This window comes from Tachypleus tridentatus, chromosome 3 (assembly GCF_004210375.1).
Source record: "Tachypleus tridentatus isolate NWPU-2018 chromosome 3, ASM421037v1, whole genome shotgun sequence".
In the NCBI taxonomy this organism is placed as follows: Eukaryota; Metazoa; Arthropoda; class Merostomata; order Xiphosura; family Limulidae; genus Tachypleus; species Tachypleus tridentatus.
The window spans coordinates 117,732,934-117,759,751 of record NC_134827.1 but is presented as its reverse complement, the minus strand read 5'-3'; the positions used below and the strand labels follow the sequence as shown (position 1 = coordinate 117,759,751).

General features: G+C 34.3%; 1 pseudogene across 1 annotated transcript in view; it reads left to right on the top strand.

Annotated features, from left to right (window-relative positions):
• The window catches only part of LOC143247852 (sodium- and chloride-dependent glycine transporter 1-like), a 156,344-nt pseudogene that overhangs the window by 102,753 nt on the left and 26,773 nt on the right, over positions 1-26,818 (top strand). The window contains exons 3-10 of the transcript XR_013026727.1: positions 19,682-19,865; positions 21,436-21,567; positions 22,047-22,190; positions 22,679-22,835; positions 23,134-23,266; positions 24,220-24,354; positions 25,242-25,345; positions 25,927-26,047. The product of XR_013026727.1 is annotated as a sodium- and chloride-dependent glycine transporter 1-like (transcript). The remainder of the gene's footprint in view (positions 1-19,681; positions 19,866-21,435; positions 21,568-22,046; positions 22,191-22,678; positions 22,836-23,133; positions 23,267-24,219; positions 24,355-25,241; positions 25,346-25,926; positions 26,048-26,818) is intronic.

The window sequence follows — 26,818 nt, the reverse complement described above, 5'->3', positions numbered from 1 at the left end:
AAGTAATAGGTTTAGAACATTACTAAATAGATTCATCGACTTCAAAATTGCTTTAAACTTAGATTGTATTAACTATTTCTCATTCTGAAATTTCTACACAACATAATATTTTGTTACCATAAGTCTGGCAACGTTCCTGTATAGCCCTCTTCCATATATGGTCTGACGCCTTGCAAACCCACTCTTGAAGGGCGGGTTTTTCCCTCGTGTGTATGTTACAACGTTTTACGTTTCGTTCTTTCTGCCGTTTCTTTACAAAACGAGATACTGCAGTTATTCTGTTTTTGTAAATCCACAGTTATACGTCTGATAAAATTGCTATTATATGATATAAACATGTTTTATCGTATTATCATATACGTCTCTAATAAATTAACATTGTGAATATGCAGTTTTATCTCGCACCGTTTGTAACGTGACTGTATAATGTTATGTTATATCACCTCCAAGTAGAGGTTTTTCATTTAAGGTTTTAACCCTAGTGGTTCAACAGTAAGTTCGTATAGCACTTAAAACCAGATTTCGACACTCGTGGTTAGCACATCATTGTGTATTTCATGTCTGACTACAAAAAACAACAACAATATTTTTATCGGTTTAAACCAATATAATAGCAAACAATTGATTTTATAGAATAATTTCAATGGTTTTTGTATTAAAATATGATTTATAATTCGGCCAAATGTGTGTGTGTGTATATATATATAGTGTGTGTGTGTATATATATATATAATTCTTCGTGATCTCTACATGAGAAATATTCTATTGTAGAATTTGGACTTTCACTTGTGTTCCATATGTGTTAGACTGCGTCTATATGTAACAGAACTGTGATCATAGTACTGGTACGTATAACTGACGTACGTGTTTCAACTCGACTGTTATAATGACTAGCAGCTACGTTTTCGTGGCGAACAACGTTTCTCGCGTGATCGCTGAATTTCGTTTTGAAGCGATAAATACATATAAATAAAGTTCGTGAAACTTCAGACTAAGTAAGAACAAACCGTCCTTGTTATATTGTATACAAACAGATGAGGTAGACTAAACTCAAATATTTATTTCTTAAACTCTAATTACTAACGTTCAGTTAATGTCTGAGACTGTGGTTTTATTACAAAGCTTCCCATAACCTAGTCCTAGAGGGTTGACATAACAACTTGCCGAGTGCATTTTAAAATTCATTATAATGTTATGGTTAATCCCACTATTCGATAGCAAAAGAGTAGTGGTTGGTGTTGACTCTCTGCGTTCTTAAAACTCTAGTACTGCTAAATTAGCGATGCAGAGTAACGCGCGAAATTAAAAACAAACAATATCACTTGTTTCACTAAGATATCACTGTCTGGATATCCCGTCGTATCGGGTCACTGACCTTTCCAGAAGTACGGCCATTAATGGTAAAGACCTAAATATTTGTTGCATCCACATTAATTATAAATTATTAAAACTGAATTTCTTGAAATGCACGTTAAACCTGCAAAAATAAATAACACACTGACACTGGCCTAGAACCTGACATTATAGTTCTGATCTCACGCTAACACTGTTCTAGAACCTGACATTGTAGTTCTGATGTCACATGAACACTGTCCTAGAACCTGAAATTATAGTTCTGATCTCACGCTAACACTGTTCTAGAACCTGACATTGTAGTTCTGATGTCACGCTAACACTGTTCTGGAACCTGACATTATAGTTCTGATCTCACGCTAACACTGTCCTAGAACCTGACATTATAGTTCTGATCTCACGCTAACACTGTCCTAGAACCTGACATTATAGTTCTGATCTCACGCTAACACTGTTCTAGAACCTGACATTATAGTTCTGATGTCACACTAACACTGTTCTAGAACCTGACATTGTATTTCTGATGTCACACTAACACTGTTCTAGAACCTGACATTGTAGTTCTGATGTCACACTAACAATGTTCTAGAACCTGACATTATAGTTCTGATGTCACACTAACACTGTTCTAGAACCTGATATTATAGTTCTGATGTCACACTAACACTGTCCTAGAACCTGACATTGTGTTCTGATGTCACACTAACACTGTCCTAGAACCTGACATTGTAGTTCTGATGTCACACTAACACTGTTCTAGAACCTGACATTATAGTTCTGATGTCACACTAACACTGTTCTAGAACCTGACATTGTAGTTCTGATGTCACACTAACACTGTTCTAGAACCTGACATTGTAGTTCTGATGTCACATTAACACTGTTCTAGAACCTGACATTGTAGTTCTGATGTCACACTAACACTGTTCTAGAACCTGACATTATAGTTCTGATGTCACACTAACACTGTTCTAGAACCTGACATTATAGTTCTGATGTCACACAAACACTGTTCTTGAACCTGACATTATAGTTCTGATGTCACACTAACACTGTTCTAGAACCTGACATTATAGTTCTGATGTCACACTAACACTGTTCTAGAACCTGACATTGTAGTTCTGATGTCACACTAACACTGTTCTAGAACCTGACATTGTAGTTCTGATGTCACACTAACACTGTTCTAGAACCTGACATTGTAGTTCTGATGTCACACTAACACTGTCTAAAATAGTTTATCGAGGTACCTATTGGAGTTAGAAATATTGAATAAATAAGGCTGGACTCTAACCTATAACTGAATGTTTTCAGATATTTCGTTTGTCAGATATTTAGACATATCCTGTGTTTTTAACTGTTAACAACTTCATAGATCTGATTTCTAAGATTCGATATGATGTAATAAGATGTAGGACTGGACCATGTATTATTAGTCCGACATAACCAAACACTATCTACAAACTGGAGCCAAAGAACACGTGGGAATTTCAAGAGAACACAAAAAGAGTCGAGTAACTTCGTGTTTCTTCTGTACGCCAACAGTTTGAAGATACGGGACACAAACATTTTAATTCCAGTTACTTGTAGTCTTTTTTATGCTGCATATTTTCTAATATGTACAGTATGTGTTGTTTGTTAATTAGGGCTACATGTTTTAATTGGAGTTGTTCAAAATCTAGGACAGTGTTAATCCAATATTGAGGGTTAATTATTTTAGTGGGAGTTGTTCAAGTTGTAGGACCATGTTGACCCAATATCCAGGGTTAATTATTTGAAAAGACTGGTGTTGAATGAAGAATGCGATGTGAAAAAAGAACCAGAATGATTGTTTATTCCAATGAAGAAGTGTGTTTATATAATATGTAATATTTTAATTAAAATTTGGTGTTTTCTGAAGAGGACAATGCTATTCCAAGATTAGCATTTCTTCCATTTTACAGATGCTAAATACATGATAATAGAGCTTAACTATGTCATGTCATTATCTATTTAACAACCGTTCCTGTTGGCAATACTCCTACAGCTCAATTACTACTGCAACTGACTTTGTTGTATGGTTGTCATAACTAAAGCACACATCCCCTCAATGTATGCTTTCCATAAGCCATCTAGTGTGTGAAGGCGATCTAGTTCCTAGCGCCCGTTACAACAGTTTCGACGCACAAAACGTTTAGGTGCTGTGTTCAGCGAACTAAACACTCGGCCTGTATGTTTTCTTATAGAATACCATGAATACCCGTACAATTCTCTGCTGCTGCAGGTGTGCCACGATTGAACGAACACGTACACATGACTTTCGTCACTTTACCAGATGAAGATCCTTGTTGATTATGTTACGTATTGTTACTTGAGCCATGTGGACGGCTATCATCACTGACCTTTGTGTTCGTGGATTTTCACTTGTTTAACAATGTCGCACTTCCCTTACGATGGCGACGGTACGACCTGTTGCAAGTACCTTTCTGGGTAGTCCTGGTACCCCTAGTTGACTCATACAAAAAAAAACTTTTCAAAAGCAGCAACTTTTATATAGCATTATAATATACCAAAAGCCAAATAATCTGAATGTAGTTCTGATCCACTTCGTTCCATAGTGACTTTATATTTATTGTGTTTGTCACTGATATTCATTTTAACAATCGCCTTAATTTCACGTGCTCGATGCCTTATAGTTTGAAAACAAGTCAACAACTCCAGAAATACTCAATGGAAAATTTAGGCTCATATCTGTGAGTTCCGTTTCCTGTCTCCAGACTTGGGTCAGATAGAAATATGAGTATACTTACTTAGCACGTTGTCCTCCAAGAAACTTCCCGTCGAATCAAGAAAAAATGCACCCAAATTAAGTATAAACCATAGATTTGTCCACGTGGTGAAACTGAACTCTTTTACCAGTGTTTGCTGTAGTTTCAGAACTCAGTGATTAGATATAAATGTCAAGGTTATAATAAAAGGTCACTCTTGTGCTGGCTCCATAAAGAACGAGAAACTATATTCCAGCCAGGACTTTAGACACGTGTCCGAGTTTACGAGTACAATATGAAGTGCCTCGGTGTGACCAGTTGGTTAAGGCGCTCGATTCGTAATCTGAGGGTTGCGGGTTCGAATCCCGTCACACCAAACATGTTCGCCCTTTCAGCCGTGGGGACGTTATAATGTGACGGCCACTCCCACTATTCGTTGGTAAAAGAGTTGCCCAAGTGTTGGCGGTGGGTGGTGATGACTAGCTGCCTTCCCTCTTGTCTTACACTACAAAATTACGGATGGCTACCGCAGACAGCTCTCGTGTGGCTTTGCACGAAATTCATAAAACAAACAAACAGTATGAAGTTTCCTCACCGATCAGCCGTAGTTTTACAGAGGACCGAAATGAAGTCAGCTATGTAACACTTAACTTCATCTTTCACCTCAGTTGTTACGTCATTAATAAAAATATGTTATCTTTTTATGCTCGCTGAATCTTCAAGAGTGTTTTCATGTGATTGGTCAGTACAGTGGCGTTGAACTGTTGTATTTCTGAGAATCGTCTGTCGAATCCCAGTTCAGGATAAAAGTTATTAGAATGAATACTTGAAACCGAGAGCAGGTTTGACAATAATTCGTAAAACTGAAAGGTGAATAGCATCCTAGTTACCAAGCTACAAGGTAACCTAGGTGATTATAAAACGGTCTTAATCTAAAGTTTCACCTTCATTAAAACCATCTGCGAACTCTAGTTATAACAAGAGGGAATCCGCAATAGCCGCGGAACTTGTAAGTCTATTAGGCTGGATTAAAGTAAATTAATCTATGACACCTTGTTTGGTTTTGTTTTTTATTAGCTATAGTTGTTGTTTTTTTCGCCAGCAACACCAAGCGTGAGTTGCATGTGCACACACTTTGATTTCGTTACCCAACAAAATCTCTACCAACCTACCCTCAAATTTAAATTATTTTAGGCATCATTATAGTAGATTATTCTGTGAGATGGTAAACTACATCAATCGAAAAGGTTTGACCTTCTGAAGCCAAAATTATAATTAGACCTCAAATCGGTCAAGAGATGAGAGAGCTTTATACTGGGAGAAAATATATTTAAAACAACGTAGAGCCGTTTTATGAGCCAATATGCCGCGGCTAAAAAGAAAAACGGATCATGTTTTGCTAATGTTTACCCACTACTTCTAAGCTGGTAGTACAGAGCAGAATGAAATAGATTAATACTGACCATTGTAACGTCACCTTAAGCTACACGATACATAGCCCACTGTATTAACTCCGTCCAATTATTACCATTTTATCAGTATTTATCATTTCATCGGGTTTCGCTGATACAGTACGAAAACAAATTTAATCTACATGTTGTCAATATATGTTTGAATTTAACTTTTGTGGCAAGTTTAATTATTTGTTTCTCGTTTGATGACACTTTTATATATAAATATAAATACACCTGTTCTCTTTGTTTGTTTTTGAATTTCGCGCAAAGCTACTCAAAGGCTATCTGCGCTAGCCGTCCCTAACTTAGCAGTGTAAGACTAGGAGAAGGGCAGCTAGTCATCACCACCCACCGCCGACTCTTGGATTACTATTTTACCAACGAATAATGGGATTGACCGTCACATTATAACGCCCCCACGGCTGAAAGGTCGAGCATGTTATGTGCGACGGGGATTCAAACCCGCGACCCTCAGATTACGGGTCGAACGCTTTAACCCACCTGGCCATGTCGGGCCCGTAATTATACCTATTTTCGTTTATTTTTCGTTTAAGAATTTCACGCAAAGCAACTCGAGGGTTATCTGCGATAAATTTGGAAGTGATAAACTAGCGTGAAGGAAACTAGTTATCCCACTCGCCGCCAACTCTGTGGTTCTACTCTTTACATACATAACGCCTCAAGGTCGACAGGATGAGCATGTTCGTTAACGGGACTCGAACCAGTGACCCAAAAATTGCGCAGTCGAACGGTCTGACTATAAATCATGCCAGGCCTCTTTTTATTAAAATTAATATCTCAGCCTAATGTGATATTAATAACTTGTGTATACTTATGAATCAATAAACATGTTTTATCTCAGCCTAATGGGATATTAATAACTTATGTATACTTATGAATCGATAAACATGTTTTATCTAAGCCTAATGTGATATTAATAACTTATGTATACTTATGAATCGATAAACATGTTTTATCTAAGCCTAATGTGATATTAATAACTTATGTATACTTATGAATCGATAAACATGTTTTATCTAAGCCTAATGTGATATTAATAACTTGTGTATACTTATGAATCGATAAACATGTTTTATCTAAGCCTAATGTGATATTAATAACTTATGAATCGATAAACATGTTTTACTTCTTAACAAAATATCACAAGCGGATTGACTAAATGTTTGAGTCCCGTTAATAAAACGAACAGCACGTAACTTCCATTTCCATTTGTGACATTTAAGCTTCAAGTTTAATACGGAGTTCACTCTCTTATTTTTTAAGCTACGTTTCAATGTCCAAAAATTGATTAATAAAGTTTTCCATTAATTAATTCCAGATCGTTTAGATTTAATAGTTAATTAGAAGAAATCTAAGCTCATATACTGGTAGAAGAAAAAACGCATCTGAAACACATAGTGGTAATTTAAGTTTTATATATATAATAAGACAGCACGTCTTCAATGGAAGACAGGCGTGGCCGAGTGGTTAGCGTGTCGGACTGTGTACTGCAGTATACTTATCCCTCGGTGAAACAGCAGCAAGTTTACTGACTTATAACACTGAAATCCAGGGTTCAATTATTTCCCGTGGTGGAAACAGCAGATAGTCCAAAGTGGCTTTATTGTGAAACAAATCGTATCACCTATTCTCCAGGGGCCTACCTACCTCTATAGATGTTAATTCCCTTGTTTGATTTTCTCTCTGTCTCGCCAGCCCCACCCTTAAATAGGCGCCATTAATTCTGCGCTTTATGTCCTTGACTCAGAAAACAGACAATATAATCTGTGTGACCTCTTTCTCTGTCACAAGTGTAACTCGGACAACAAAAACCTTTGGACCGACATCCTCTGTCAGGAACGTTTAAAATGTATGAGTTATGTTTTTCTGTAACATAAGATGGTGTAGATAACCCTTAAAAATCTGTGTTTGTTGTAACATAAGATGGTGTAGATAACCCTTAAAAATCTGTGTTTGTTGTAACATAAGATGGTGTAGATAACCCTTAAAAATCTGTGTTTGTTGTAACATAAGATGGTGTAGATAACCCTTAAAAATCTGTGTTTGTTGTAACATAAGATGGTGTAGATAACCCTTAAAAATCTGTGTTTGTGTTAACATAAGATGATGTAGACAACCCTTAAAGATCTGTGTTTGTTGTAACATAAGATGGCGTAGATAACCCTTAAAAATCTGTGTTTGTTGTAACATAAGATGGTGTAGATAACCCTTAAAGATCTATGTTTGTTTCAACATCAGATGGTGTAGATAACCCTTAAAAATCTGTGTTTGTTGTAACATAAGATGGTGTAGACAACCCTTAAAGATATGTATTTGTTTTAACATAAGATGGTGTAGATAACCCTTAAAGATCTGTATTTTGTTATAACATAAGATGGTGTAGATAACCCTTAAAAATCTGTGTTTGTTGTAACATAAGATGGTGTAGATAACCCTTAAAAATCTGTGTTTGTTGTAACATAAAATGGTGTAGTTAACCCTTAAAAATCTGTGTTTGTTTTAACATAAGATGATGTAGACAACCCTTAAAGATATGTGTTTGTTGTAACATAAGAGGGTGTAGATAACCCTTAAAAATCTGTGTTTGTTGTAACATAAGATGGTGTAGATAACCCTTAAAAATCTGTGTTTGTTGTAACATAAGATGGTGTAGATAACCCTAAAAAATCTGTGTTTGTTGTAACATAAGATGGTGTAGATAACCCTTAAAAATCTGTGTTTGTGTTAACATAAGATGATGTAGACAACCCTTAAAGATATGTGTTTGTTGTAACATAAGATGGTGTAGATAACCCTTAAAAATCTGTGTTTGTTGTAACATAAGATGGTGTAGATAACCCATAAAGATCTATGTTTATTAACATCAGATGGTGTAGATAACCCTTAAAAATCTGTGTTTGTTGTAACATAAGATGGTGTAGATAACCCTTAAAAATCTGTATTTTGTTGTAACATAAGATGGTGTAGATAACCCTTAAAGATCTGTATTTTGTTGTAACATAAGATGGTGTAGATAACCCTTAAAAATCTGTGTTTGTTGTAACATAAGATGGTGTAGATAACCCTTAAAGATCTGTGTTTGTTGTAACATAAGATGGTGTAGATAACCCTTAAAAATCTGTGTTTGTTGTAACATAAGATGGTGTAGATAACCCTTAAAAATCTGTGTTTGTTGTAACATAAGATGGTGTAGTTAACCCTTAAAAATCTGTGTTTGTTTTAACATAAGATGATGTAGACAACCCTTAAAGATATGTGTTTGTTGTAACATAAGATGGTGTAGATAACCCTTAAAAATCTGTGTTTGTTGTAACATAAGATGGTGTAGATAACCCTTAAAGATCTATGTTTGTTTTAACATCAGATGGTGTAGATAATCTTTAAAATCTGTGTTTGTTGTAACATAAGATGGTGTAGACAACCTTTAAAGATATGTATTTGTTTTAACATAATTTGGTGTAGATAACCCTTAAAGATCTATGTTTGTTTTAACATCAGATGGTGTAGATAACCCTTAAAGATCTATGTTTGTTTTAACATAAGATGGTGTAGACAACCTTTAAAGATATGTGTTTGTTGTTACATAAGATAGTGTAGATAACCCTTAAAGACCTGTGTTTGTTGTAACATAAGATGGTGTAGATAACCCTTAAAAATCTGTGTTTGTTGTAACATAAGATGGTTTAGATAACCATTAAAAATCTGTGTTTGTTGTAACCTAAGATGGTGTAGACAACCCTTAAAGATATGTATTTATTTTAACATAAGATGGTGTAGATAACCCTTAAAGATCTGTATTTTGTTGTAACATAAGATGGTGTAGATAACTCTTAAAAATTTGTGTTTGTTGTAACATAAGATGGTGTAGATAACCCTTAAAGATCTGTGTTTGTTGTAACATAAGATGGTGTAGATAACCCTTAAAGATCTGTGTTTGTTGTAACATAAGATGGTGTAGATAACCCTTAAAGATCTATGTTTGTTTTAACATCAGATGGTGTAGATAACCCTTAAAGATCTATGTTTGTTTTAACATAAGATGGTGTAGACAACCCTTAAAGATATGTGTTTGTTGTTACATAAGATAGTGTAGATAACCCTTAAAGATCTGTGTTTGTTGTAACATAAGATGGTGTAGATAACCCTTAAAGATCTGTGTTTGTTGTAACATAAGATGGTGTAGATAACCCTTAAAGATCTGTGTTTGTTGTAACATAAGATGGTGTAGATAACCCTTAAAGATCTATGTTTGTTTTAACATCAGATGGTGTAGATAACCCTAAAGATCTATGTTTGTTTTAACATAAGATGGTGTAGACAACCCTTAAAGATATGTGTTTGTTGTTACATAAGATAGTGTAGATAACCCTTAAAGATCTGTGTTTGTTGTAACATAAGATGGTGTAGATAACCTTTAAAAATCTGTGTTTGTTGTAACATAAGATGGTTTAGATAACCATTAAAAATCTGTGTTTGTTGTAACCTAAGATGGTGTAGACAACCCTTAAAGATATGTATTTATTTTAACATAAGATGGTGTAGATAACCCTTAAAGATCTGTATTTTGTTGTAACATAAGATGGTGTAGATAACTCTTAAAAATTTGTGTTTGTTGTAACATAAGATGGTGTAGATAACCCTTAAAGATCTGTGTTTGTTGTAACATAAGATGGTGTAGATAACCCTTAAAGATCTGTGTTTGTTGTAACATAAGATGGTGTAGATAACCCTTAAAGATCTATGTTTGTTTTAACATCAGATGGTGTAGATAACCCTTAAAGATCTATGTTTGTTTTAACATAAGATGGTGTAGACAACCCTTAAAGATATGTGTTTGTTGTTACATAAGATAGTGTAGATAACCCTTAAAGATCTGTGTTTGTTGTAACATAAGATGGTGTAGATAACCCTTAAAAATCTGTGTTTGTTGTAGCATAAGATGGTGTAGATAACCCTTAAAAATCTGTGTTTGTTGTAACATAAGATGGTGTAGATAACCCTTAAAAATCTGTGTTTGTTGTAACATAAGATGGTGTAGATAACCCTTAAAAATCTGTGTTTGTTGTAACATAAGACGGTGTGGACAACCCTTAAAAATCTGTGTTTGTTGTAACATAAGATGGTGTAGATAACCCTTAAAGATATGTGTTTGTTGTAACATAAGATGGTGTAGACAACCCTTAAAAATCTGTGTTTGTTGTAACATAAGATGGTGTAGATAACCCTTAAAGATCTGTGTTTATTGTAACATAAGATGGTGTAGATAACCCTTAAAGATCTGTATTTTGTTGTAACATAAGATGGTGTAGATAACCCTTAAAGATCTGTGTTTGTTGTAACATAAGATGATGTAGATAACCCTTATAGATCTGTGTTTGTTGTAACATAAGATGGTGTAGATAACCCTTAAAGATCTGTATTTTGTTGTAACATAAGATGGTGTAGATAACCCTTAAAGATCTGTGTTTGTTGTAACATAAGATGGTGTAGATAACCCTTATAGATCTGTGTTTGTTGTAACATAAGATGGTGTGGATAACATTTAACGACCTATGTTTCTCCTACATGTTTTAAATCTTGTAGGATGTATTCTTTTAAAAGTGAACATTTAATTATGATGTGCATATTTCTAAACAAAAGGACACTTTAAAATGTTTTAAAATGTTACTATATTTGTCGTCATTGGACAATTTTATTCGCTCAAAAAGGGTTCACTAGTGAACCACATTTCAACTGTAATGGTGAGTAGGCATAAAAGATGTAAAATATTTGACAGTAACTTTCTTATCCGTGTTAATAAACAAATATATTATAAAATATGTTACAGCATTTTCTCGAAGATTTCTAACGAAAAGCCGAGAGCAAACTTCTAATTCTGCGTTAAGTCGTAAGGTAAAATTAAAACAAGACAAAAACTGTGACATATTGTTTGATAATGTCACTTTAATAGTTTCGATTCTCAGTATCCACCGGTAATCCAACGGTGATACAACGTAAAGACTCGATTCCTAGACGTGGACACAACAGAGGGCCCCATGCGGCTCTGCTCTGAAACGAACAGTTTCGTCATTAGTTTGACTCTTGTGTTCGTTTCATTCTTTATGTAAATACTTCCACGTGTCATTGTTTTGGTTTAATGTAAACAATGTCGATATTCAGGCCAGAGTAGGACGTGAGGCTTCATGGTTTATCGTGAACCCTTGTAGATTGTTAAGTCATTGTAAATTAACATTTTACGTAACAAAATGATTTAACGACCAGCTTAGTTACTCAGTAAGTTGATTCGTTAATAAATATGCCCAGACCAAGGTTGTTAAATCTACACGTGTGTGATGTAAGCGTTGACCAATAAGACGAAATGTCTCAAAAGCGTTCGAAGAGCTACTTTCTGATTGGCTGTCCTAACATTCATCACTATCCAGTTAAGTCCATTCGGTAAATAAATGCCAGTGTACTCAAAGCATTGAAAACTTTAGTGCGTAACGCGTAGGCGTGATTAGCTAGAAGAATATTCAAACATTGAAATGAAGTTCGTGAAGTCACGTCTGGTAAGTACATGTTCTTACGTATTACGTTGTTTAATTGTATTTTTAAACTACAGAAAACGTGTGTGTCTTTTAATTTAAACAAATAAATGTTTTACATTTAAACACAATGAGAAGTTGTATCAGGATGATAAAATAAATTAGGAAAACGTCGTTCAGTGTTGGACGTAGATGTTACAAAGCTGCCGTTAGATGGACGTATGTGTGTTTAATGAATTAAAGAAAAAATCCACATTAAATACAGAACGTGTTCAATCTCTGCTATGTACGACCAGTTAGAATACTAAACTGTAAGTTAAATTTAACTCAGGAAGATATTTGTTTTTTGTAAAATGAAGAAACTCCACAACCAGGTTATATCTAATTCGCCGAACGTTTTCTCTCTTCGTATTCAACGAGCGACCAACTTAACACTGCTACTGTGGAATATCACCTCTGAAAACGTTCTAGTGACAAAATGTTGAGGAAAATAAATATGAACATTTCTGGAGTTGATTGTCGCTTCTTGATCTACAAAATGTCTGAGTTACTTCAGTCAAAACTTTGCAGTGTTTTTTTTTTTCCTTTCAGTTCTGTCTCTGTACATAAGTTTTGAAGTGTATAATTTACAATAAGCATTTCATTAATTACAGACAGTAATTTGTTTCATGTGGAAGTATCGACTTATTTTAATAATTTGATTTTTGAAACAAGATTTTAAACTGGTTTCGTGAAAAATGTTCGTGTATTTTATTTGTGCAATATTACGTTAACATCTGTATATTATAAAGTCCGTACTGGTACTGTCTCTTTTAATTTAAGAGCTGCCCACATGAGGTCATAATTTCAAACAACTGAATTCAAGGTGTCAATTGTCAAATTGAAATGGACCCATTTTCGTTGCTTTAGGCTTAACTGGCCTTGTCAGCAACCACAAAAACATGTTCGAACATCAAGTATGACTTATTTTCTCACTCTAAAACGATCCAGTTACCGCCATATAAGTGTATGTTATTTTTTATCGCCAGAATGCGTGTTTGAGAACACGTATGTGTTATAGCTGTTTAAGTTGGTTACGACTGTTGTTTAGTTTCAGAACATGTATGTGTTACAGCTGTTTAAGTTGGTTACGACTGTTGTTTGGTTTCAGAACATGTATGTGTTACAGCTGTTTAAGTTGGTTACGACTGTTGTTTAGTTTCAGAACACGTATGCGTTACAGCTGTTTGTTGGTTACGACTGTTGTTTAGTTTCAGAACATGTATGTGTTACAGCTGTTTAAGTTGGTTACGACTGTTGTTTAGTTTCAGAACATGTATGTGTTACAGCTGTTTAAGTTGGTTACGACTGTTGTTTGGTTTCAGAACATGTATGTGTTACAGCTGTTTAAGTTGGTTACGACTGTTGTTTAGTTTCAGAACACGTATGCGTTACAGCTGTTTAAGTTGGTTACGACTGTTGTTTAGTTTCAGAACATGTATGTGTTACAGCTGTTTAAGTTGGTTACGACTGTTGTTTAGTTTCAGAACATGTATGCGTTACAGCTGTTTAAGTTGGTTACGACTGTTGTTTAGTTCCAGAACATGTATGTGTTACAGCTGTTTAAGTTGGTTACGACTGTTGTTTAGTTCCAGAACATGTATGTGTTACAGCTGTTTAAGTTGGTTACGACTGTTCTTTAGTTTCAGAAACATGTTTGCTGTAAATTGCATTACAGCATATCTCAACGATTTCTGGCTAAATTCAACTCAAAACATTTTTTGACCAAGTCTAACATTGGACTGAAAGTGAAACAGCACAAAAGGAGACTGTGTTTCACACCAAATTATCACTTCTTTTCTCGCTGCACTCGCAATATCCACTCATTAAAACATCCTACATCTCCCAAAATATTGACTTGTCCTTTCTTTATTCATTGATCCGGCATGGCCAGGTGGGTTAAGGCGTGCGACTCGTAATCCGCGGGTTCGCATTCCCGTCGGACCAAACATGCTCGCCTTTTCAGCCGTGGGGGCATTAAAAAGTACGGTCAATCCCACTAATCGTTGGTAAAAGAGTAGCCCCGGAGTTGGCGGTGGTTGGTAATGACTATCTGCCTTCCCTCTAGTCTTACACTGTTAAATTAGGGACAGCTAGCGCAGATAGCCCTCGAGTAGCTTTGCGCGAAATTCAAAACAAACAAACTATAATAATTTCATGTGCCGCACGTAGTGAGGATTCCCTCTTACCGACTCGAGGATATTTCTTAATACGCAGGCTTCGTAACGTGTGTTTTTTTAACCAGTTGGAGCACATTCTGTTTAAACATAAATAGGTTTGAGAAGTTAAGTTTCTTTTCTGGTTTTCTTATTGCAGAACGCGGGAACTTTTTTATCACTTCCGGCCAGTGTCTTTACAAGCAAATTCCCTGAAATTAGTACTGAAAATAACAGATGTATTATGTTTACTGTGTGTAAACACGGAAATATAAACAGTAAAGAATGAAACACGACTAAAGTGTGTGAGCTGACTTGAAAAATAGTTAGGGATAGAAATGTATACTTTAGTGGCCAATAACCTAACAGAAAGTGTACATATTACATGTAAAGCTGATATATATTGATTTGTTTCCTTCCGTTTTGTTTTTCTAAGAACTTTAGTTCATAGTAAATCGGTTATCTGTAGTTTCTAAGTAAGAGGGCTGCGAAACACAGGAAGAAAACATTGATTAAAGATTGTCTTATAAACCGACTGTAAGATTTTATATACAACATATATACTGTATCTTTAAACGTTGTATGAGTTGATATATTATTATAACACAACTTTACAGTGTTACCTTACAAACCATATATCTATTCTAATTATATAAAATAAACCATAATGCACACAAAAATACATTGTAGATATTGTCAGTGTAACAATACATGCTATCATATTATAATATTATACACATTTATAACTGTTTTCCATATAAAACGTACAATAACCAAATAGTAATAATATATAATATTTGTTTTTCGTGAGGTGATTGTTCCAATTGGTTTTTCAGGCAGTCTGTTTTAGTGTAACGGAGAATAAACAGTTTCATGTATACAACAATATGACGTCATTTTACCACACAGTAGAACCCAGATAGGGTTAGGGATCTTGTCTGCAGCATCTGCTCTCTCTCGCTGGTTGAATATTACACAAGTCTAGCACGTGACTACAAACTGGCATTTGTCGCCTTGGATCTGACTCCATATTTTATTATTTTTCTAAGCTCCAATTTACGTCTCACGCATATTGGCATTTTGCCAAACGCTCTCGTGACAGTGGTGTGTGCTGCTTTCGTTAAGTTCGTGCGGATGTTCGCTCGCCAACGTAATGACGTGGATAGTTTTTCTTTAGTACGCTGACCAGTGAACAAGCAGAGACGTCATATATGTACACACAACTTAAAATTGTATTTTATTTTAGTTTTACAAACAAACACACAGTTGATTCTTAAACGGCAAAAAAAAAGGTGAAATATGTATGGACTGTTAGAAATATTGTATTTAAATAATAATAACAGTTTATAGTAACGTAACGTTTATCTTTTTTTTAGTTTTTGTTTATAGGCTTTACAATAAACGATATAACAAGGTTAGGTCTCGATGACTTACAAAAACCTATGTTTTTCACTTTGTAGTGGAACATTTACAGTTTGTAATTATCAAAACTGTGACATAAATATAAAATGTAGATTTATGAACTACGACGTTTATACACGTACAGCAGGTTGCTATGGTTTCATGTTAATTATTTTTGTGTATCTAATTATTCCAGCAGTTTTCTTGTTTTGGACGCTAGCCAAGTATTGTAAGTCATTGAAATGGGTGTGCGTTGGTGTTCAGCAAAGACTACAACCAGTTCGGGCGAGAAGAGTGATTGTTGCGATAGCACGTGTGGACATGCAGCTGCTAATCGCGCGCGGCTTCCCTGTTTAGCTTACGTGTATTAACAAAATGTGTGATGTACAGGGAGGAAATTATTAATCACTGTCTTCCAGTGAACAGTTTGTATCGTGGAAAATCTTGCTGCTATTAATGTAGTAATTGTCTTAATCACTGTCTTCCAGTGAACAGTTTGTGTCGTGAAAAATCTTGCTGCTATTAATGTAGTAATTGTCTTAATCACTGTCTTCCAGTGAACAGTTTGTGTCGTGAAAAATCTTGCTGCTATTAATGTAGTAATTGTCTTCTTACATAAGATATTCAAAACGTTTATTGTCGTATATTTATACGATTACGTTTACGCACTTTATTTGACAGAGGAAGAAAAATTGTTCGTTGTTAAGTGCAAAGCAACACAGTAGGTTATCTGTATTCTACTCACCACGGGTATCGAAACTCGGTTTTTGATATTATAAGCCTACAGACCGCTGTGTCACTGGGAAGTCACATAATCTGTTTATTTACTGCGTCTAAATTAGTTTAAGTGTTGTTCCCTTTAATAGTTTTTTTTGGCATGGCCTTTCATATGTGGGGCCTTATAATGTTACGATTAATCCCATTATTCGTTGACAAAAGAGAAGCCCAGGAGTTGGCGGTGGGTAATGTTGACTAGCTGTCTTCTCTTCAGTATTCTCATGTCAACATTATTGAAGTGTATCTCTGCGCGAACTTAAATAAACAAGCGTGTTATATAGCAGAATTTTGAACGTGAAAACAACCTCTACACGTGATAAATCTACACTTTCATACTTTATTTAGATTAGACAGTTTTGTGAGTTGGTTTTGACCACTCACGTGACCATCACCTAGTAGCCGTCGTCTGTTGTGCGATATACCGCGCGATCACTTTGTTCCGATTTAGAAAACTCGTAGTGACATCTGTTTAAATTGGGTTTCACTTCATGAATAATTAATATTTTTATTTTTCTTCGACTAATGTTGTTCTCATTACATAATATTTTAAGGTTGCTATTGTTGATTCGTTGTACTGTGTTCCTGTTGGGGGGAATAGCTATCCTTAATCATACCTAGAATTTATGTTGCGTCGTATTTCGCCTCCATCTTATTGATGCTTGTGGATACTTCCCTCGCTGAGGTTGTCAGAATAAGCCAGTATTCCCAAACGTGCGCGAAATTTTGTAAATGAACAGGATAAAATATGCTTTTTTCATGACCGTGTAAACTAACTAAGTTTACTTAGGCCAACGTGGCCTCACTATCCTAACACAGGGCGTTCAAAACAGCCGCAGATGTTTTGTATATTTAATATTTTTAATCAGAAAACTGTCCTTTTTTCAGGCGCGGGTTGAGACGAATGTGCCATGAGAACAAAACTTTGGAGACCACTAGAGTAAGCCCCCCGTTAATACAGCGGTATGTCTACGGATTTACAACCCTAAAATTAGGGGTTCGATTCCCCTCGGTGGGTTCAGCAGATAGCCCGATGTGGCGTTGCTATAAAAACACACACACACAAGAATAAACCTTCTTATGTGATCGTAATTATTTTTATTCAAAATACTGTACCAGTATTCTATCTATTAATACTTCAATTATATATTTACCCGATATATATGACAATATTTTTTTTTATTTCGTGGAAAGCTGCACGAGGGCTATCTTCGCTAGTCGTTCACAATTTAGCAGTGTAAGACGCTACTCGTAACTACCCACCGCCAACTTCAGGCTATTCTTTTACCAACGAATAGTGAGATTGATCGTCACTTATAATACCCCGCGGCTGAAAGAGCGAGTAGGTTTGGCGTGACGGGGATTCGAACCCGCGACCCTTATATTGCGTGTTGAATGTTTTAACCACCTGACCAATCTGGGCCAAAATCAAAAGGAGGAATAAAATGAATTATGTTTTAGCTGAACTATAAAGATTTTTATACTTTGACCATTTGGTCTGGCCATTGACCCCTGCTCGTTCTAATCTTTCATCTATTGATCATGTTCTTACGGTTTGTCTTTAAAAGTAAGTTTAAAAAGGTCCAGAAAACTGTGTACAGAATCCATTATTTGCTTCTCTAACGTTCGCATAGTCCAACAGTAGCCTTCCTGCTTTTGGAATGACCTGACATGATCTAGCGGTCAGGAACCGCTCGACCTGCAATCTGCGGGATCACATATTCAAATCCTCGTCACTAAACATAGTCGTTTTACCAACCGTGACGACATTATAATATAACGACTAATTTCAATATTCATTCGTAAAAGAGTGTCTCAAAAGTTGACGGTCGGTGTTATAGAGTAGCTTTCTTCCCTCTAACCTATCGCTGCTAAATTAGGGACAGTTAACGCAGTTAGCCGTCGAGTAACTTTCCTTGAAATGCAAGACAAACCAAAGCTTTTCGAATTCTTTTCTTAAGCCTTAACCTATTTACCTGTGCCTACGTATACGGTTAAGAAACACTACCCACCCCACGATTTCTTCATTTTTAGAACAAGCTGAGCACCACTACAGAATCTTCGTTCTCTATCACGACTCCATTCCATCTGTCTTTCTCAATTTTCGCCCCCCAGTGGCTCAGCGGTATGTCTGAGGACTTATAACGCTAAAAAACCGGGTTTCGATACCCGTGGTGGGCAGAGCATAGATAGCCCATTGTGTAGCTTTGTGCTTAATTCAAAACAACAACAACAACCTCTATTTTCCCTTTTTACAAACCTTTTAACAAAACTAAAAATTACGCAAGGTCTAAATCTGTCGCTATTGTGCCCAGATTGTAAATCGTACATGTCTGATACGTGCTTTGCGTTTTGAAACTGAAAGTACATTGTAACAAGACTCGTCAAATCATCTCATTCAATCAGACATTGGTAACAAACCCAACAGTTGGTTGTCGTACTGTTAATTAGCTTCCTTCCCTGTCTAGTTTTGTATCGTCCTTGTTTTGTTATGAATGAGACAAATGTAACTAAACTATCGTGAACAGAATATAAATTTTTTAAAATAGCATCATATCCTAAACACTTTTTATCTGTGGATTAGGTTTACATGACTTCTTTTTTTTTACATAACTAAGCCTTAAAATTTTCGCAGTTTGACTTAAAACTAGTTGTTAAATTGATCTTTCTTTAATAATATGTAATTCGGTGTTTAAAGTGGTAGCTAAGCCTAATTAAAAAAAATATCTCAGGTAACAACTTAATTTTTACAGCATAGAATACGGAATCTCCACTCCATGAGAAACTGTAAATATGGCCCGTCTTGGCCATGTCGTAAAGGCGCTCGACTCGAAATTCGAGGGTCGTGGGTTTGAATCCCTGTCGCACCAAACACGCTCGCCATTTCAGTCGTGGAGACGTTATAATGTGACAGGTAATCTCATTATTCGTTGGTAAAAGAGTAGCCCAAGAGTTGGCGGTGGGTGGTGATGACTAGCTGCCTTCCATCTAGTCTTGCTAAATTATTTGCGCAAATAGCCCTCGTGTAGCTATTAAAACTAATACGTCAAGTAAAAATAACTAGAAAAACAAATGCACTTTGAAAATTACATGACCAATTCATGTTCGTCGCATTTTGTAAACCTGGGTCTTAAATTTATAAAATGTTAAAATTAAAATTTTAGAAAACAAAAAGGCTTAGATTATGAGTTGTCTCTTTGTTTTTTGTGAAGGTTCATCATGCCGTTAGTATGGCTCCTCCTCGGATTGTCATCTCAGACAATGGGAAAGTGGACGAAAATAAGGAAAGAGGAAACTGGTCCAACGGAATAGAATTTATTCTCTCCTGTCTAAGCTATGCTGTTGGCCTCGGGAATATTTGGAGGTTTCCTTATTTATGCTACAGAAACGGGGGAGGTAGGTTACACTAAAAATGGAAATACTTCACCACGGAACACTATTATTGAATTTTGAGATGTTTTGTAGAGAAACGGGGAGAATATGTTTTAAAACGCTGCTTGTAGATTTAACTATTGTAGTGTTAATGTTGTAATTACACACAAATAGTTAATTTTTATATTTCAACATAACTCATTTTACTGATTTTCCAGAAACAAGTTTTTCGTATTACGTTTATACATTTTCTTTGCGACACGAATATTGTTATTTTTTGCCCTTTTATTTCTACGAAATAGGATTTAACACGAGCTTTTCATATCTACAGCCAGGACTTAGCCTCGTATTTTGGGCGCTAGACTCGCAATATGACGGGACATGGGTTGAAATTCCGTCCTCAAACATACTCGCACCTTCATTTTTATTGTTTTGTATTTATTAAACGGAAATTCATTCTTATTGCTGCGTATTATTATTATTCAGTCTATGGCTAATTCGGTTTAATGGAATGAAAACAAAAATTGACCATACCGCTTGCGAAGTGGAAAAACATCAACTAAAATTATTATAATTTCCTGATATAACTGAACTACTTGTGTTTTTTTTATTAATCAGATGTACCCCTAACTAAAATTATAATTTCCTGATATAACTGAACTACTTGTTTTTTTTATTAATCAGATGTACCCCTAACTAAAGTTATAATTTCCTGATATAACTGAACTACTTGTGTTTTTTATTAATCAGATGTTCCCTAACTAAAGTTATAATTTCCTGATATAACTGAACTACTTGTGTTTTTTTATTAATCAGATGTACCCCTAACTAAAGTTATAATTTCCTGATATAACTGAACTACTTGTGTTTTTTTATTAATCAGATGTTCCCCTAACTAAAGTTATAATTTCCTGATATAACTGAACTACTTGTGTTTTTTTATTAATCAGATGTTCCCCTAACTAAAGTTATAATTTCCTGATATAACTGAACTACTTGTGTTTTTTATTAATCAGATGTACCCCTAACTAAAATTATTATAATTTCCTGATATAACTGAACTACTTGTTGTTTTTTTTATTAATCAGATGTACCCCTAACTTTGACGTGGAATTGTTAATAAAAGCTACAGGTCTCACGGAAGTAGTAATTATTTATATTTAAAATAAATACTTCTGGTTTCTTTACATATTTTAATTTATTACTGTAAACAATAAATGTCTGAAAGTTTTAAGTAATACTTTGAAATCGTAATGGTCTTTGGATTAAAAATCATTAGACAAATGTGTAATTTACAATACCAGTAAAGTTGGTGACACGTACATTGAACCTGGGTTAGAAATCAAATGTATTTTACTTTATTTCATTTTATCTCAGTAAACGTCTCCCCTCCCTGCCTTTCCCTCAAAAATTAGGTAAGCGTCTTTTATTAAGGCTAGTTTATCCAAAATAAACTCCACACCTTTAAAAATAAAAAAAGTGTCGCTCGTAAACTAAAACAATGACATCCTGAGAGTGTTACAACAAGTGGATGTAGAGGAAGTTCAGATGAAAGTTTACTTTTATTTATGTAACCTAATATGTTTCTTTGTAGGTGCTTTTCTTATCCCATATACTATCGTATTGATATTTATGGGACTACCTCTCTTCTTCCTGGAGTTAGCATTTGGACAGTTTGCAAGTGAAGGGCCCATCACGATATGGAAGATAGCTCCTCTTTTTCAAGGTATTATTTAGTCCAAAATTCCTTAAAACTTTCGATTTCAATTTTATTTCTCATTTATTGTTACTTATTGGTGTAAATCGTACTTTTTGCCAACCTTTTCATGTTGTAATTTAATTTTTTGTACTTTCTAACAGTGCGCCATCTCTCAACAACTGATATAATTAAATTAAAAATGAATTATTAACTCTGAAAGCTTCCAAGGAACTACACTCAAGTTTTTAATTTGTATATGTCATTTTTGGCTCTTACTAGACACTTGAGATTTGGTTATAATAGCAAAAGCCCAAATGTCTCATATTAAATGTGTTTGATTGTTCATTTTGTTATAGTCCCCAAATAATTTTAAACATCTAATAATAAAGAATACTTTGTATTAAATATCAGTGTAATATCACGTCTTTTGTTACATATATTTGAAAAAAATCTATATTTTCTAATGACTAGATTGAGCTATATAATTATTATTGAATATTCTTTAGGGTTGGGTTATGCCATGGTGTTGATGTCGTTCCTCGTTGGTATCTACTACAACATGATTCTGGCCTGGTCTTTGTTCTATCTCTTCTCTTCCTTCACTAGCCAACTTCCCTGGAGCTCCTGTGAAAACTGGTGGAACACTAATGGTAAGAGTTTGTGTTACATGGAGTTACATGTGTAGTGTAACACAGGAAGCGCAGAGAAACTTCTGTTCAATGGATGAGGTTTTCACACACCTTCAACATATTAGGTGCCTGGTTGTGTGTGTTGTCACTCCCTAGTGGCACAGCAGTATGTCTGCAGACTTGTACTGCTAAAAACTGTGTTTCAAAACCTCTGGTTGGTAAAGTACAGTTGGTAAATGTCCTTAATAACAAAGTGTGTGTTGTTGACTATTTATGTTCTTAACATGAGGTTTCCAAATCAGTTATGGAAATACACTTTTCTGTATTGATGTGTTAATTATGCAAATAAATGCATATTCGTTATATTACTACACGTTTATAACACCAGACTTTTTGTTCTGTTAGTTAAGTTTGAAGAGAGTAAATTTTGATGTACTTAGTTACACATTCTCTTCTCTTCTTTTGCATGAAAAATTTTTAAGTTGTAATTTTGATGTTTTCTGTTATAGCATGCCGAAGGTTCGACACCAAGAACTGCACTACCCATAATGGAACAGTTCTGGCCAATGGTACTTGTATTTTGAGGCAGATGGTCAGTAGTGAAGAGTGGTCAGTTTTATCAAACTCGACAGATAACACTAAAATGGCCAGTGATGAATACTTCCAGTGAGTGTGTTATATATCTTTGTAACAGTTTATTTTGTTAAACAGATGGATTTCACAGATTTATACTGTTACTTGCTCTATGTAGTATACTGTTATAAATTATTGTTTTATGTCAATCATTTCTTAAGATTGATTGTATTGAATGTTTCAGAATTATCGGATACAAGATGAAATAAAAAATGTCTTTATTACTTATCTTTTGACATAAATAGGTATTATTAGTCTCTTTAAATATCTCATGTGAGATAAGTATGTGCTGCTGGTTTGTTTATTTCATAAATATTTTAATTATCTTCAGTAATTTTGTTCTGGATTTGACCGAAGGCCTCCATGATCTGGGCAGTATTAAGTGGCAACTGGCTTTATGTCTCTTGGCGTGTTGGGTTCTTATTTTTTTCTGCTTGGTTCGAGGTGTGAAGACTATAGGGAAGGTAATTATCATGAAACTATAAAAAATCTTTGATGTACTCAACAATTAAAATTCATGTTCAGTTTTTCTTGGTGTCATCTTCGTGTTAAGAGCTGGTTTTCTTAGTATTAGTAGGATGATAAAATGTACAACACCAGAAGTGTTACCAACTACTTTCTAAACAAATGTGATTTTTATACCTTTCTTCATATCGTCCCACATCATCATCAATTCCTCAGAATAATTCTACTTTAGAATGCTAGAATGTCTTGCCATTAGGTTAAGAAAAGCAACCGCTAACTAAGATGAGTGTTCTGATTGGAAAAATGTAAATAAAAAACACAACACGAACTGTGAACATCATACTCCGAAGAGCAGTTTAGATCAGTAAATTTGAATGTGTTTCTTTAGAATTACTTGTATTATGTTTTACATATGTTTGAAGGGAACTGTGTAATGAAAATGAAATCAAGTCAGTTATTTGAACAAGGGATTAAAAACAGCCAAAATTTATCTCTCTTCAGAAATTACAAAAATAAATCGTTACTTTAATTTAGTTTTTAACATTTGCAATATACCAAAGCTAATCTTAGGTCTCTGTGTATGTGATTAATTGATTGGTGCCATAGCAAATGTATATTGTAAGTGTAATTATGTTTGTGTTTTACTTCTTAATAACAGATTATTTCTGTGAACAGAAGAATTTTTTAGAGCTAGCAAACGATATATGGAATATTTTACACACCCTCAATTTTTAATTACACAGTAGACATATTAAAAGGAATCTAACAGAATATATTTCCAATCATAAGTGATCTTAATTAAATTTAGGCCTAATGGCAAGTTGTGTCTCGGACATTGTATTTGTTTTGTTTAGGCTTAGCAACAGATTGTTTATCAAGCACAGTATATGTCTTATTTAGGCCTAATAACAAGTTGTTTTACGTAATAGTGCTTCATTCTGTCAATTGTCAGGTTGTGTACTTCACAGCATTATTTCCTTATGTGGTATTGGTTATCTTGCTAATCCGAGGAGCTACCTTAGATGGGGCTTATGATGGGGTTATGTTTTATCTTACCCCAGAGTGGCACCGTTTGAAAGAAGCCAAGGTGAGGTTACAGTGATTATTTAAATCAGGGCATTTATTGTATTAGTGTTATAAATATCTTGTTTTTTAAACTTTTATTTTCTAATTGAGTCGTATATTTATGTTTTGCTAACTTGTGAGTAACATCTTTTTATTTTCACCAGCATGGCTGTTATTTAAATTATTGGAGTAATGACATGTTATTATAAAACAAAATACAAAAAGCACCTTACATACATATGACCAATTTTCATTGTAAACAATCCTTATCTTAATATAGAAATAAAAGATAACTTGTTCATGTTAATTATAAAAACGTCAACAACTCTTCTAATAATATTTTAACATAAATGAAATAGTGTTTTGTATGCTTTACAGTTTCCCTTTTGTTTGTGCAAAATTAGTTTAAGACAACCCTTAAATTTCTAAACCTATATAAATTAGTTTAAAGTTTCTTTTGAAGGCATATTTGAATGTGCCATGCAAGCATAAAGTATCTAACTTTCTTAGGTCATCTTTAGGTTAAGAAATGTTGTTCTCCACTTTCTTAGTAAGTGTTAATAACCATACTAGCCAACCTGAGGTATGTTTTTACATCAAGTGTGTTTCTCATTATCATGAAAGTATCTGATATATTTTACAGGTTCTTTCAAATCGGCAGTAAATTTAAAGATATTTCTGTAAACAGTTTTGATGGAAATAAACCAATAAAAGAAACAAAATCGTCAATACATTTATTAAAAGAAACTGTCATAAACAAAATCATCAATATATTTATTCTTATTTTTAAACTTGCTTGAAGGTGTTATTATAGCTTGTTGCCAAGGGATATCTGACATCTTTCTAGATTGTTATGCATGCAGGTTTAGTTATTATATTCTTGAGTCGAAGATTTTTATCTTATTTCAGGTTTGGGTTGATGCTGCCATGCAGATTTTTTTCTCTTTATCACCTTGTTGGGGAGGATTAATCACCCTAGCCAGTTACAACCGTTTCCATAACAACTGTTTCAGGTAGTTAGAAGACAGATATCTTTTATTCTGATACTTGTTTGGAGTTTCACTATTTAATTGAAATAACTGTATAGAAAGTGTTCATATTTTATCAAGATGTCACTTACAGTCATTGTATGATATTATTAGTTAGCTAACGACTTTCTTTGATCCTTAATGGGTCTTCTGTATCTTTACTGCATATTACAGTGAAAATGCAGAACTTTGCTGTTTTACTTCTTCCCAGTATAGGACACAGGATTGCATGTTTTTGGATTTTTTTCTTTTACAAAATTTAAACAATAAAGCAATCGTTTCAATGTAGGCTTAACCAGAATGACAGAGGAATGTTTTATTTTTAATTTGATAAATTACACTAGAACATTTCAGTGAGGGAATCTTATACCTCAAACCGTGTTTAATCTTAATTGTGGCTTAAAGCAAGTTTCACCTCAACTTTGATACCATAAAGGTTTATAATCTTGTTTAGTTTCTTTTCGTAAAGTGTTTGTGAAAAAGAGGACAGTGAGTTAATTTTCTTGTCGTTCGTTCAGTTTCTCCATTTATTTCTTTATTCCAAGAAGGTTTTTTTTTAATTTCAGGGACTCAATAGTAATCACATTTGGCAATTGTGCAACTAGTTTCTTTATGGGTTTGTCATTTTAGTATCGGGGTTCATGTCTCATGAACTGGGGGTTCCTGTGTCTGAGGTTGCTGCCCAAGGTAAAGTTTTGAACAAAACTTATATTATCAACATTAAATTAAATCATTGTATTATTTTTATTATTATCATTGTATTATTATTGCATCATTGTAAATCATTATATTAATATGTGATCAAAGTCAGGTGATAATAATAATTCTAAATATTTTGCTCCAGCACATGGCAGCTAGTTTTAATCTAGAATCAAACTCCAGTGAATGATATACAAAACAGCTAATAAGCTAGTTTATGTATTTTGCACTTGTACAATGGGGTTTTTTTTTTGCTGCATACAAATAACTTAGAAGCCTAGGTCTACCTTGTGATGTGCTAACCAAGACACACATGTGAAATATTGCATTTACTCTCCTGTCACATGAAATCCATATGGTTTTATTAACAAGAATACCATTATACAAAGTGAAAGAGTCTGATTGTTTAAAAACATTGTTTCATTATACATTCTTGTAAAGTAAAAATGACATTTCATTACATATTCTTATGGAATACAAATTAGACTGTATTGATTTTATGAAGTGGAAGAATTTGTTATAATATTTAAAGCATTTTAATATTAATGTCACTGTAAAATCAGTACTCTATGCTAGACAGATGTTTAATTGAGATCAGTGGATAAGAAAGACACTGTATTTATTATATTTGTAACAACAAGATCCACATTTTACTGCTATTGGAAGATAGAAGGTGACATTAATTTTCAACATTACGGCATGGGCAGTATAATTATGTTCGTTATAGATACTCGGAAGAATATTGTTGAAGAATGATTC